At 39.9% G+C, this 15466-nt stretch overlaps 1 protein-coding gene across 5 annotated transcripts in view; it reads left to right on the forward strand.

The window, feature by feature from the left end:
- GLIS3 (GLIS family zinc finger 3) overlaps nucleotides 1-15466 on the forward strand; it is a 289724-nt gene that overhangs the window by 140349 nt on the left and 133909 nt on the right. The gene's annotated exons all lie outside the window — the stretch shown is intronic.

Genomic DNA, 15466 nt, shown 5'->3' on the forward strand with positions numbered 1-15466 from the left:
TCATTTCATGACTTCAAATAATTCTCACTGCTTCCCTCTGTTAGAAATATAACAACAGTGTTGAAAGTAAAAACTTCCTGAGCTTGCCTTTTATCTAGAGAGATTTTATTCTCTACCACTCATCCTCTACCTATGGCTCAGGCAGCTTGGGAGTTTTGGGAAAAGTTTAAAGCATGGCTATGTTGAAGTCCTTACCTTTGCAAAAATGTGGGGCCAAATTCTGCTTTCATTTACATGGGTGGTTTAAGTGGCGTTTCTCTGGGGTTACATTATTGGATCAGAGTAGATTTGGGCCCCAATTGAGCAAACTGTAACAAGAATTACAAGTTGCATCTTTATTCTCATATTCTGCTTTCCTATAAGCACAGAATTCTCACTGATCAATAGGAGGTCTGAGGATGTCAGGAGAGGCTATTGTTGCAGACTCTTGCCCCATGAATGTCCGTGAGGATCACGAGTCAGATTCTGATCTCAGTTATATCCTTGTAAATTAGGAATCACTTCATTTCAGTCAAGTGAATTACACTGGTGTATGCTCTGTATTAAGTGAGAGGCCCATTAATTTGTATGTATTTTAACAAGGTATTTATTTTAAAGATGAATGAGAAAATAGGAATTGCCATGCCTGATCAGACCAATGGCTCTTCATCCACATTATCCTGTCTCTGATCTTGCAAGTACCAAATGCTTCAGAGAAAGGTGCAAGAAATCCTATAATAAGCAATTGTAGAATAATCTGCCCATTGGGACAGAGTGGCTTGCCTGGGAACACACAGGGATAGAACCCAAGAATCTCATTTCCCAACAACTCTGCTCTAACCATTAGATTTATACTGTTTTAAAATGTTTTTTCCCCTCTACTCATAGTCATACCTTTAAAATGATTTCTGATTACTAAAAAGAAATCAGTGTAGGAGTAAATCTGCAGGGACTTTTGCCAATTAAAAAAAAGTTAAAACTGCTGGAATAAAGAGGTTTTTAAAACTGCATACTGCAGGGTAAATATATTTTAAAAATGATTAGGAATTTTAACATTTGGATCTGGTCTAACAAGTGAATAATCTGCCGGCTAAAAAGGATTTACACAGTAAATAATACCAGGTTCTAAGGGGTCATTAAAACTTTCTGTTCTAAACTGCCCTTCTTGTAAAATGTTTAAATGTGAACTCTTACAAAAAGATGGTAGTGATCCTGAAAGGTATTTGTGGCAATGGCATCAAAATTGGAACTTTATAAAAAATATATATTTAATCCAAAGAAAGTAGCAACTTGGAGCAAAGCCTCCCCAACTATCTGGGTGATTTGGCTTCTCAGGATGTTTATAACATCTATCTAGAAATATATATTGAATGTGATAATAAGAGCTACCTTTTCAAATGAGACCTGTGCTGCTCTCTTGCACCTGGCAGCACTGTTGCAAAGCCTTTGTCAGTAAATTAATCAGATAAGACTAGGAAATCCTCAAGCTGTTTAGAAAGCCAACGCTGTATGTATCATACCACGAAGCTATTTTACTAAGTCAGTTTTCTGACTGCCTCCCCACTGTAAGGGTCAGATTTTGAAAAAAAGTCAGGGCCAAAAATTAGGCCCAAGTGACTTGTGACTTTGGGTGCATCCGTTTTTGGGTGCCCAACTGGAGACAACTTGAAGAGACCTGACTTTCACAGGGTGGTTGCTCAGCACCTTCTGAAAATGAGGGTCCTTTAAAATGTCTCAAGCTGAGAACCTGTAAGGTGATGAGTTACTTTGGTGCTGATTTCCAGCCAATCCACAACCCAGAAAATGGTCTGGTGATACCCAGGGCAGGTATCTAAGCCTCATAGGAGAAACAGCAGCAAAGTTTGCTTAACATCGCTCCAGAGTTTGGAACTCTCTTCTGCATGACGGTGGCAACAGACTCCCCAAACCTTAGGTTGCTCCAGCCTTGGTCTTGCTTTCACTCCAGTCTGTTCCTAGTCCTGCTTCAGTTTTGCTCTCAGGCCAGCCTCACTCCAACCGTGCTCTGGACTCCAGATTCCGGCTCTGACCCCCTGGCTCTGGCCATTTGGCCTGACTGCCATGGCTTCGACCACTAGGCCTGATCATCCCCATCATGATTTCTGACACCCACATTCACCAGTAACTTTGGAAAATCTTGGCCATAGTAAATAGCTTCATGCACAAAAATGCCTAATTTGGGATTACAGTTACTGTTCCTGTACCTGCAAATCAGGTGTTTAATGCATAATGGCCATTTTTGCATGCACATATTCAGTTTGCACAAGCACTCACCAATAATTATGTGCACAAAGTATGCATGTCTTTATGCACCTAACTGTGAGACCATCATGTCTTGGCTGATGTTTATTGAAGGGGAGGTCCCTCATTTCCTCCCTAGCTTCCTCTGCTTCAGCAAAGTGGACCTGGTCGTGACTCCCGCATAGCACATTAGCATTGTTTCTGTAGAATGATTAGCTCTTTCCTCCCTTAAGGGTCTTTCAGCCTTTGCTCCCCCACCAGCAGCTCAGACTAGTTTCTCTCAGAGGGTAATGAATATCTCTCACCACAAGGCCACCAGATCAGCCTTTTAACATGTTGTTTTATGGGGAATTTTTATAACTATATGCTTGATTCCAAAAGAAAGTCTCTGCATTTTCTGATGTATAAGAACATAGACAGGGGAACTGATATCAGGAATGTGACTCAGTTCATCAGTAATTACACTGGGCTTCTGAACCATGTATGGCTTTTTGAAGCTTAGCCATAAGATTTTTTGAATTGGGCCCTTTGTGGGAAATGTAGCCCTTGGACATATTGACTAATCAGATGAAACAGCTACACTGTTTGAAGCTGCAAAGTAATGTACCAGGGAAGGGCAGATTCTATATACCTGTCTTCACTGGATAGAAGTGAAATACTGCATCAGCAGCCAGCAGTGGGCCTCCAGCGAGATCAATCACAAAGGGGAAGTAGGGAACACGATAAAAAAAATTGTTACTGATGGTTAAAAATAACAAACCCTTATGTGATTAGCTTCAAAAAATGAACTTCAGCCAGAATTATGAATCTGCTTCCCACAAAGTTATTTGATAGAAGACAAATATAAGCATTTACTTCTTCTGTTGGGAGGAAAAATTAGTATTCACAACATAACATTGATCTGTTTGTCAGGAAACTTTCTTGAACTATTTTGCTGTTGGGGCTAAATTCGCATTACTAAAATTCAGTGATTACATGGTCCACAAGGAGAGAAAAATCCAAGACATGGGTTGAAGATATACATTACAAAAACCAGAAAACTATTCAGTGTAAAGATAACAGTGATTGCAGAACTACAAAGACAGTTAAAATATACTTGTAAGTTTCTGTATGTGAATATAAGGAACTCCCTTTATGATCAAACATTTTGCTCAGGCTTGGGAAAGTATTTTCTAAAAGCAGCACAACGAACTGCTGTCACATTAAGTGACATACCCAGATGATTTCTTCTAATCAGATCTAGTCAGCCTGTCAAGGGCTGTATCACATTTCACCTTTAGTTTTTCAGTCATCTATTTCTTTACAAGCAGGTGCTTCACTTAAACAAGACATGAGTTAATAGTTGGGAACGTTTGGTGTCAGACTCCCAAGCAGCCGTTATCATTCCTATGACAATTTTTTCCAATTTAGTTAACAGTTTATTCAGTTGTAAAACTACAATGACTCATATAATTAGAGGTTTCCGTGCGTGTCAACAAAAAGATCTTTATTGCTTGGTAACGAGTTGTGCAACTCTCTGCAGAGCTTCAAAAGAAACAATCAATCAGGGAATAATATTTTTGGAATGTCAAAAGTGGAAGATGACTGGATGTTAATCACCTTAAAATAAAACCATTGATTAATTACATAACGAGTGATCCCTCTATCTGCATGATTTATTGAGTCTCACTTTCAGAGTTGCAAACCCCAGAGCATTACCAGTTAAGGGCTTAATTCATAAAAGCATCATGTACTATTTATACAGGTGATTTACAGTTTAACCCAGAAAAAATGTGGTATGTGAGCTATTGAGAAATGTATCTCCCCCTTGGTACCTCACTGTATAAATAGACCTGCAATCATTTCCCCACTATGTATGTTTAGAGTAGTGTTTTTGAACTATAATCTACCTAGGTATTTATATATCCCGCATCACCATAGTATCTAAGTGCCTCATAATTATTATTGGATTTTATCCTCACCACTTCTGTGTGAGATCAGAAAGTATTTTCCGCATCTTACAGATGAGGCACAAAGTAGATCACAAGGAAAATCTGTGCCTGACCCAGGAATTGCAACTAAGTCTCCGGAGTCCTCATCTGCTGCCCTATCCACTAGACAAGTGTTTCTCAATCAGTGGGTTTGGGCCCTGAGGGGAGTCTCAGAAAGCAATCGGGGGGGTCACAAGACATTGAAAAATGTATTACAATCTAACGCAAAGAAATATCGCTCCTCCATTCCCCACATACACCCTCACCCTTCAAGGTCAAGTACTCTGTCAAATCTCAACACACATACACACTCTCTCTCACACACACTATAGGCGTATCATTGTTATCATTGATACATTTTTATTCTTTCTTTTATAGGACATGCAAAGGGCTTGTGAAATTTTTTTACTTTGAATAAGGAGTCACTAGTCTAGATGACTGAGAGACAGTGCACTAGACCATCCTTCTTACCCTAGTGATTTGTATTAGGGAATTGCTCAACTGTTCCAAGAGCTCTCTTGTGAAGTAATCCACTGGGTTCTGTTCTGTCACCTGTTCTTGTTCTCCAAGGCTGTTAGGACATACAGTTGGATGCAGTCTTATCAGTAGGTGGATGATCACTCCATTTTTCATTGGGCCTAGATGGCATGGTTTCTCTAATTTCCCAGTGTCCAATCAAAGTTAGGACTTGGATGAGAGCTGGCTGGCTTCAGCTAAATCCAGCCCAGACAGGGGCAATGCTTGCCGGATAATAGCAGCTACTGAAGGAGCTGCTAGGAGGATGGTTCAGTGGTTAGAGTGCATGTCTAAGATTCTCTAGACCTTAGTTCAATTCCTGCTCTGCCACAGACTTCTAGTGTGATTGTGAGTATGTCACTTACTCTCTCTGTCCCTCAGTTCACTGTCTGTAAAAGGCTTATAATAGAGCTTCCTATATCACAGGGGTGGCATGAAGCTGAATGTGATTGTGAGGGGCTGAGATACTACAGTGATGGGGCTGTGTGACTAATTAAGATTAAATGGGATGATCCTCTGAGTGAGAAAGTATGCTACCCTTGTATTACAATCCTTTCTTTTTCACTTAGCAAGGAAGTTGCACTATTTCCTTTTAGATTCAGATTTTACCCCAACTATCCATACCTGGGTCCTCTCAAGACTAGATTCCTATGTTGTGCTGCATTTGGAATCAGGGATATGGACCACTGAAACTTCCCAAAGATAGTGCCCACTTAACAGTGTTTATGTATGGAGGCCAACATGCCAGTGCTCTGTATATTACCCTGTTTTCTAGTTTGTTTCTGCATTCACTTAAAAGTGTAGATTTCAATTTATAAAGCCCGCTATGGTTTGTGCTGGTTACTCCAGAGACCCTCTCTCTCAGTGCCATGGCATCTGGGTTACTTGAGGTGAATGAAACACCTAGTGCTGTTCATTGGAGGCTGGGGACAGGGCAGTCTCTGTGGAGGGCCTTTGTGTCTGTTTTCTTCCTCCATTGGTCTGACAGAGCCTAAGTTAGTGATGCTGTAGGGTGCATTGCATGGCTGATTTATTCACCCCAGCTTTTACTGAAGGGTCCATCAGAGAGAGTAACAATTATAGGTTTCAGTGGTAGCCTTGTTAGTCTGTATCAGCAAAAAAAATGAGGAGTCCTTGTGGCACCTTAGAGACTAACACATTTATTTGGGTATAAGCTTTCGTGGGCTAAAATCCACGTCATCAGATGTATGAAGTAAAAAATACAGGAGCAGGTATAAATACATGAAAAGATGGGGGTGCTTTACCAAGTGTGAGGTCAGTCTAACGAGATAAATCAATTAACAGCAGGATACCAAGGGAGGAAAAATAACTTTTGAAGTGGTAAGAGAATGGCACATTACAGACAGTTGACAAGAAGGTGTGAGTAACAGTAGGGAGAAATTAGTATTGGGGAAATTAAGTTTAGGTTTTGTAATGACCCAACCACTCCCAGTCTTTATTCAGGCCTAATCTGATGGTATCTAGTTTGCAAATTAATTCCAGTTCTGCAACTTCACGTTGGAGTCTGTTTTTGAAGTTTTTTTGTTGAAGAATTGCCATTTTGAGGTCAGTTATTGAGTGACCAGAAAGATTGAAGTGTTCTCCTACTGGTTTTTGAATGTTATGATTCCTGATTTCAGAGTTGTGTCCATTTATTCTTTTGCACAGGGACTGTCCAGTTTGGCCAATGTACATGGCACACGATGGCATAGATCACATTGATAGATGTGCAGGTGAATGAGCCCCGGATGGTCGGCTGATGTGGTTAGGTCCTGGCTTAAAGGTTAAAGTTGGCTTAAAGGAGATCTGAAGGAGACCATACTTGAAGGGGGGGCATGGCTAGGGAATTTCCAGGAGTACCTGAAGAGAGGTATCCCTTGGTTACGGAGAGCAAAGGAACTGCGGCAGAGCTAGAGGAAGAAGCCTTAGGGAAAGAGAAACCTGGAGAGTTTGGGGTCATATTAGGAGCCTTTCTGGTTGTTTTGGATCATACAATATAATACCTACGCTGTTGTAATTTGAGGCTTACTTAATGTTGGTAAAGCATCTTGCACTTATCTACATCACCTTTCATGAGAGGATCTCACAGTGTTAACATTGATTAGTAAGAGCATGCTGTGGGAGCACCTCAGACTCCTGGAAAGACAATATTGGGAAACAGGCTGGATTTAACAGGAAACTAATGAGTTGTCAAGCAAAATTACCACAATGACTGATTTCAGTAAGAGCTTATCAGAATCCTGGAACAAGCACAGTACACAGCATGTTACGTAGTCATTCAACTTAAAAGGAAACATAACTTGTCCTGTTCTCAAATGTTCTCTGAAACGTACTAGCCTTTCAACATTAGCTGAACCATTCAAATAAGACACATTAGAATTAGAAAAAGTACAGAGAAGGGCAACAAAAATTATTAGGGATATGAAACAGCTTCCATATGAGGAGAGATTAAAAAGACGGAGACTGTTCAGTTTAGAAAAGAGATGACCGAGAGGGTATATGTTAGGGTTGCCAAGTGTCCAGTTTTTGACTGGAAAGTCCAGTCAAAAATGGGCCCTGGCAGTGTCTGGTCAGATGTGCTGACTGGACACCAAAAGTCCTGTTACTGTGGGTTGTGAGGGGTGGTGCCAGGTCATCAACCTGCACCAGCCCCTGCTCAGCGGGGGTGCCTCCTACCTGAATCTCATGGGTAGGCAGGCACCAGGCTCCATGTCAGACTGCTGCTCCTGTCCCAGCTCCAGAGCAGAGGAAGCCATCTGGAGGGAGGGAGATGGAGAAGATCAAGCGATGAGGAAGGGGGAGAGGAGAGAGCTGCAAGCTATGGAGGGGAGGATTGACTAAGAGTGGGGCCTTGGGGAGAAGAGGCAGAGCGGGGTGGAGCTATGGGGGGAAGAGGTGGAACAGAGACAGGTCCTTGAGGAAGAGGCGTAGCAGGGGCGGGGCCTCGAGGGAAGAGGTGGGGCAGGTTTTCAAAAATTAGAAAGTTAGCAACTCTATAAGGTTTTATAGACCCTCGAGGGCTATAAAATCATGAATGGTGTGGAGAAAGTGAAGAACAAGGAAGTGTTATTTACCCCATCACATAACTCAAGAACCAGGTGTCACCCAATGAAATTAAGAGGCAGCAGGTTTAAAACAAACATAAGGAAGTATTTCTTCACACAACATGTGAGCAACCTGTGAAACTCATTGCCGGGGGATGTTGTGAAGGCCAAAGTATAACTAGGTTCAAAAGAGAATGAGATAAATTCATGAAGGATAGGTCCATCAATGGCTATTAGCCAAGATGGGACACAATCTTATACTCTCGGTGTCCCTAAACCTCTGACTACCAGAAGCTGGAACTAGATTACAGGGTATGGATCACACGATATTTGACCTGCTCTGTTCATTCCCTCAGAAGACAGGATATTGGACTAGATGGACCATTGGTCTGATCCAGTATGGCCATTCTTATGTTCTTATGAACAATAACATTCATAAAAATCAACTACCAGAGGGAAAATTCAGTGAGCCTGATTCTCCTCTCAATTTTGGAGTAAATCAGGATTAACTCCACTGAAATAATTGAGTTACACTGGTGTAAGAGAGAGGAGAATCTGGCTATAGAAGTTTAATTTCCTGCACAGCATGTCTTGAAAATATTAAAGTGAATAAAACAACAAAAGGTAGCTTTTTTCCCAAAATGGTCAGATCACATGTAATGGGTTAAAGGGTACAAGGGGGATTCAGAGGGCACAACATGTTTATCTACCTTGACATTTCTGTCTCAACGTTACTTAAAATTAGTTCATAGGTTTCAGTACTGGATTAGAGTTTTCCTGTTTCATTCCTTGTAAAATATTTAATATACTGTAAAAGCTTCATTTGCTGTTTCAAATATGGAAATATATTTGTACAATATCAGGAAACAAACTTTAAATGGCTTTAAAATATTCCTCTCAAAACATATTTTGAATAAAAACCTATCTTTTGGAAATAGAAATAATATTGATACTATACCTACAAAAATATGTACCGTACTCTCTGGCCTTTCTCTGCAGCAAGCAAAAATAAATTGGAAGTGATTTCAAAAGCCCATGGGGCTCATTAACTTATTGTAAGTGAAACTATCACCTTTTAACTGCTAGAACCATTCCCAGTAGGTTAGTAAACTTAAAAACTATTTATCACTTTTATTTGCCTATATAATACAAAAATTGTAGTCATTAGAAGCCCAGGATTCTTAGAATGGGTCTACACTACATAAGAAAGCCATTGCCAGGTTGTAGACTGCAAGGAATGGTGTGTCCTTTTTGTCCTTCTAGTGATTTAGTTTTTTCACAGTTTGAAGCTGATTTTGTCCAATGGTTCTGAAGTGTCCAAATACAGTCCCTCCGACAACTGTGGTCATATCAGTGCATTATGTGCCATCTGCACTACCTATCTCTTAATGCCCAACACTGTTTTTAGAAATGGGGCTTATGGATAACTTCCACACATGAGGCACTGCATGGTGAGACGGAGAGCAACTTACAAGATTTTGTTGTTGTTATATAACTGCACTCAAAAACAAAATAATGTAAAACTTCAGAGCCTACAAGTCCACTTAGTCCTACTTCTTCTTCAGCCAATCGCTAAGACAAACAAGTTTGTTTACATTTACAGGAGATAATGCTGTCCACTTCTTATTTACGTCACCAGAAAGTGAAAACAGCTGTTTGCATGGCACTTTTGTAACAGGCATTGCAAGGTATTTATGTGCCAGATATGCTAAACATTTATATGCTCCTTCATGCTTCAGCCACCATTCCAGAGGACTTGTACTAGGTGAATTGAAAAATACTATTTCTTTTGTTGTTTACAGTGCAAATATTTATAATTAAAAAGAAATATAAAGTGAGTACTATAAAATTTGTATTGGGTGGTAATTGAAAACAATATATTTGAAAATGTAGAAAACATTCAAAAATATTTAAAGGTGTTCTATTATTGTTTAAGAGCGTGATTAATTGTGATTAATTTTTTTAATCACACAATTAATCGCTGTTTATGTTTCTTTAATCCCTTGACAGCCCTAATTCTAACCAAGGGTTAGTTGCAATGTCTTTTGTCTATTCAGGGGCAATGCAACAAATCTTTTTGACCGGGCCATAGACAAGAATGTTGGACATCAGGAACAAGATGCTTTAGGAGTCCCCAGGAGTCCTGGGACTCCTAAAGCATCTAGTTCCTGATGGCCAACATTCTTGGACATCAGCTTGCCACAAGCTCTGTGTGTGTGTATTGCCAAAATGGTTGTCAGAAGCACTGTTGATACATGTATTTGGTAATGGAGACACTGAACAAATTCATGCAATATCTCTCCCTGCAATGCTTTTCTTGCCCAGTGTAAGATGTCCTGTGGATGGTTCTGTCTTTTCCACAGACTTATTGAGTAGCAAAAAGGGGGAAAGAGGATCCTTAAGAGAGAACACAGAGTGCTTAATCCTTTCTAGAACTTGTTTTTTCTAAGAAGTTCTGATCTAAACTGGACTAAATGTCTTTGTGTATGTGGGTGATCACATGTGTTAACTCAAAGAAAACTGTCATCCACATTTTCATTATCACAATTATTTTTTTCTGATGTGATGACAGGCTCATTGGCTCACTGCTGTTGCCAACTTGTAACATGCAGTCGTACTAATTAGAGCAACAGAATCACAGTGCTCCTCATTTAAATTGTTTTAACTCCTTGGGTAGCATTTATGCTTTTATGATGGCTGCCATCTTGGAAGACACACTTAGCATTGACCTGGGGCACTCTATAGCTAAACCCACGCATCTCTACAGCTTGAGCTAAACAGCCAGGCTTTGTGACACTCATCCTCTGTGGATTGGGCACAAAGGAGACATGTAACTCACGCTGACCAATGAGTTACATACTTCCTCTGGATACTTCCTTATGTGATGGCTGCCATGTTGGCTGACATATCATCAGTTGAATCAGGGACCTGCAGAACTAAAAGGAAAGTGTTGCTACAGCTTGAGCTAAAGCGCCAGCTTTTCAAGTGGAGAGCTGTAACAGACCTGTGTCCTCTGAGGATTGGGCACAGAAGGGATACATAACTAAAGCTGGCTGGGAAATAGTTTTTCTATCTTTTTAAAAATTTCGATATTTCAAAACAATTTCCTGACCTGAATTGGGACCAAAAGTCAAAATCTCAAAAATATTCACAAACTGAAAAATCTGAAAAAAAATTGGATCAGGTCAATCAAAATCTTTTGCTTTGATTTGTCTTTTTAATTTTTTATAGTTTTACTATTAATTAACAAATCTCAAAATGCAAAATTGTTTCAGTCTGAAAAATGGATTTTTTTCATTTACAAAATATCCAAATATCTCATTTTAACAATTTCAAAACTTTTTTCAGTTGTTTCTTTTCACAGTGGGAAATTCATCAAAACTACTAACCCTTTTCTGCAAACAGTTCCAATTTTGATTAATTGACATTTTTCCAATAAAAAGTTTTGTTGGAAAACTCATGATCAGGTCTACACATAACACACATTGACCAGTAGGCTACACTTTTATAAGTCTATGGTCTGATCCTGCATAAGTTATGTGACAAAACTCTAATTTAAGTCAATGGGACATTTGGGTGCACAAGGGATATAGCCTGTGGTTGGTATACTAAAAGGATAACTGGAACAGGATTTAGATTTACTGTACTGGGTTCAAGGATAAAAGTTGCTGTTGATTTGAAAACATCAAAACTTTGGTTAAAAGTGCGTGTGATAGGAGTTAGCTTGCCAAGTAGTGTTGCCTCACTTCTAGATTATGAGATAGCATTTTTATTTAAACGGGAACATAAATGAATAGATTTTCCAATCCATAACATGTACTTCTGGCATGCAGGGTTTAGCACAAGCCAAAAGACAAACTTTTTCAAAAATTCCTGTGTTGAAAATATTGGTTGGGCAATCCTGCTGTCACACCAGGGATAAGTGCAACAGTACTTGGATTAGAGAAGGCGAGAAGTGCTGTTCCTTACTTGGTGTAAACTTTTTTTTGACTGAGAGCCTTAAAGTTCATAAGTAGTATGCTATTCTTGCTATCCTTTTACAAGAAAAGGACTTCTGCTCATTTTTAAGTTTACTGTTTGACCAGTGGAGTCTACCTATCAAACTTTGTTTCCCCCACCTCTTCTGTGAAGTGAAAAATGTTATAAGGTCTATTTACATACAATTTCTTGAACCTCTAATACAGTGATGTCAAACACCTGATTCATTGGACAGATTTGCCCTCCCCCCTGCTGTTAATTAAGTTAATGCTAAAGCCTGATGGCACTTTAAATGTCAGCATCATTTCAGGAGGTAGGATGGGGGATAGGGGGCGGGGGGAGTGAGAGTGAAACCCACAATGGAAGAATTGTTTCTTTTTAAAAAACTTTTTCCCCAAGGGGCTAACAATCACTTTGTAACTCATTCATTTAACTGGGGAATGATTTTAAAATATTTTACACATTATACAGCACATTTTATTCATGGATCTCAAAGCATTTTCAAAAGGTGGGTCTGTAAATAATAGTACCCCATTTTACTGAGAGGGAAATTTAAGATTTGACCAATGCCATGCAATATGTTAGTGGTAGAGGTAGGCTTAGAATTAAAAAGTTCCTGACTTCCAATCCCATGCTCTAAACACTAGACAACACAGCCTGACTGGATTTCTGGTAAGAAAAAAATCAACGATAGAGCTTGTGAGTTGAGAATTTTCTATTTTCAAATACCGGATTGTTTATCTTGTTAACAATCATTACAGTTAAATGCTGTATTTATCCCAAATAAGTTACACCTCTACCCCGATATAACACTGTCCTCAGGAGCCAAAAAATCTTACCGCGTTATAGGTGAAACCGTGTTATATCGAACTTGCTTTGATCCACCAGAGCACACAGCCCAGCCCTCCCCCACGGCTTTACCGTGTTATATCCGAATTCGTGTTATATCGGGTCACGTTATATCAGGGAAGAGGTGTATGATTAAAAAATATATGTTCCCACTCAGAACAACATATCCTTGTTACCTACGGTAATGAGTTGGTCTCTCTCTCTCTCTCTCTCTCTCTCTCTCTCTCACACACACACACAGACAGAGACAGACAGTGTCTTTAACAGGATCTGCCATTTTCAAACCCTGAAAAATATATTTCTGGAATGGTTTCTTGGTTCCTAAAAGAGAGTGTTAGGAGAGAAGGGTCTGATCTGCCTCTTTCCCAGCACTCAAGACCAGATGATATGCCTGTGGTGGCCAATTGTATAAGAGTTCTTTGACATTGAAAACGTTATGCATTGTGAATGTTGACTACAGATCATGTATCAGAAAATCTCCTGGGCTACATTGTCCAACAATGAGACCCCAATCATTCCTTCCAATGTTTAAGTGTTTGTGTTCAGTGTAGTTATCATCTGCCATCTGTTAATGGGATTGTAGTAGCTTTGAACAACAATGCAGTCATCAAAGGACCTGAGAAAACATGACAAATTGTGAGTGGCAGTATTCTTAGATGTCTCACTTAATAAGGAATGATTGAACACAGACATGTGTAGGAGTTCTTAAAGTATGCATAACAACAGTGCAACTGTAAGAATAGGCAGTGTCAGTGCTCGACAAAAGGGAGACTAAGAAAAATGCTGCAAGCATAGCACAGTAATCTTAAAAGCAGAGGGAGCCTTGCCCTTAGACTTTAGGCTTTCCTCACAGCACAGACAGCTTTTAGAAATTTATTGATCCCTGTGGGAAGGCTAGTGTGGCTCAGCTCATCCAGTCCAGTACTTGGGTTGGGAACATTAAAAGGAAGAGGAAGATTTAAATTGAATAAATTATCAACTGAACATTGAAAAGAAAGTCAGCAATGATGTGAGGCCTTTTTCTGGCAATGATGTCAAAAGGTAAAATTACAGACTATTGAGTGAAGTGTTCCCATATGTCACTGTGTGAAAAATTACCCGCAGATGCACAAATGGAGGATGTCTTCCAGGCATGGATTTTCCCCCAGCTGCACAAAAGAGGACATGTTAGCTGCCTCCACAGAGCCATTCCAAGATCTGTGCCAGGGTAAGGAGGGAGAAGCTGAGGGAGATGGGTGTGGGGCTAATGCACAGTAGCCTTTCCTGGCAACCCGTGAGAACTCCATAGGAAAGTTGATGCAGCAGAAGGCTGTCGGCAAGCTGTGGTGTCAGGGAAAAGCCACACAGGGCTCTGAAACAACAAGGGTGGAGGCACAACACCTTTGTGCAGATGGTCCTATCTCCAGCAGATCCTTGTGATCTGTGCTCACCTCCACGGCTCTGGGAGCTGCACCTCTGCTTCTCCCAGTGGAGATAGGCAATTCCTACTCTCCAATGGGAAGAATTTGAAGGAACCTCACAGACTATTCTTGCCTTCCTGCCCCACCTATGGTTTTCTCATAAGAAGCATGATCTGGCCCTACCTTTGGGCTATATGCTACACTTGATTAACATGCAGGTAAGGACTGTATGTGGCCTTTAAGTATTTATATTTATTTATTTATTTGCAGTGTGCATTTATAAGTATCTGTCATTCCACTTAATTTGTATAGACTGTATTCTGAATTGTAGATCTAAATTATCCCTGGTAATGTGCATGTACAATAACTTAACAGGATAAAAAAATTATATATCTGAACAGTTGTGGATTATTGGCACAGTCCTGCACTATTTATTCGGGGTAGATGTCGTCAACGATGCTTCAGCAATGAGTGCAAATTTGGGCCATTAATAGGTTAAACCAAAAGCCTGGTTTACAGACAACTTTGAACTTTTTGGAAATTTGAATGCAGATCATGACTTGGCAGCTCTTGCCCAACTATAATTTAGAGTATGTTAGTTATTTCTTGTTTTAGCCCCTGCATTAACTAGGATTCTTAAGAATTTGAATTTCCCACTTGCTCTAGAAGTTGCTCGTTTCTGCAGGTTCTCCATGGCAAACCTAACAGGCACATTTCTGGCTCACGGGGGCAAAATAGCAGAGAGATTTCCAGGTTTAAATGTGTGAGTGTGCCAGAACTGAAAACAGATCCAGTGTACTCAGTACAATATCAGCAACATTGTGCAACACTTTCTGGCAACGTGTTCCCTCTTTATTTGGAATTTGTTTATTTACAGGTCAGTTTTATAGCGTTTTTCTGTTTTATTTTTCATTCCATTTCTATAGGATGAGGTGGTATCGTGAAAGGATTTCACATTTACTTTTTTCACACTATCTATTTTAGTGTCTTATATAGCACCCATCATTTTATTTATTTGATTCCTTCTAATCATTCTGTAATTGATAAGATTTTTAAAAAAACTCATAAACAAAGGGTGAAATTCAGTTCTCTCTTTGCAAAACTTGCACAAATGGAAAAAGTTGGGGCATATGTGTGTACTGTAAGAGCAGCACAACATACTTTGTATACTCCTGTTATGATAGATTTCTGCATGTAGATCTGGCTGGGGTTTGGTTCCATATCCATGTTTCTGCCAAATATAGTTAGTGTTTTGGCCTGCACCTGTGTCCATGTAGGGTGACCAGATAGCAAGCATGAAAAATTAGGACCGTTTTTTTTTTTTTGAGGGGGGTGGGGGGCATGCAGGGGAGGAGTATAGCTGCATATATAAGACAAAGGCAAGCCCCTAATATCGGGACGTCTGGTCACCCTATGGCCATGTAAAGATCTGTAGTTAAGTCAGGGATGGGGGCTGTCTGTCTACCATTTG

The sequence above is a fragment of the Chrysemys picta genome, chromosome 6, assembly GCF_011386835.1.
Source record: "Chrysemys picta bellii isolate R12L10 chromosome 6, ASM1138683v2, whole genome shotgun sequence".
Taxonomy (NCBI): domain Eukaryota; kingdom Metazoa; phylum Chordata; order Testudines; family Emydidae; genus Chrysemys; species Chrysemys picta.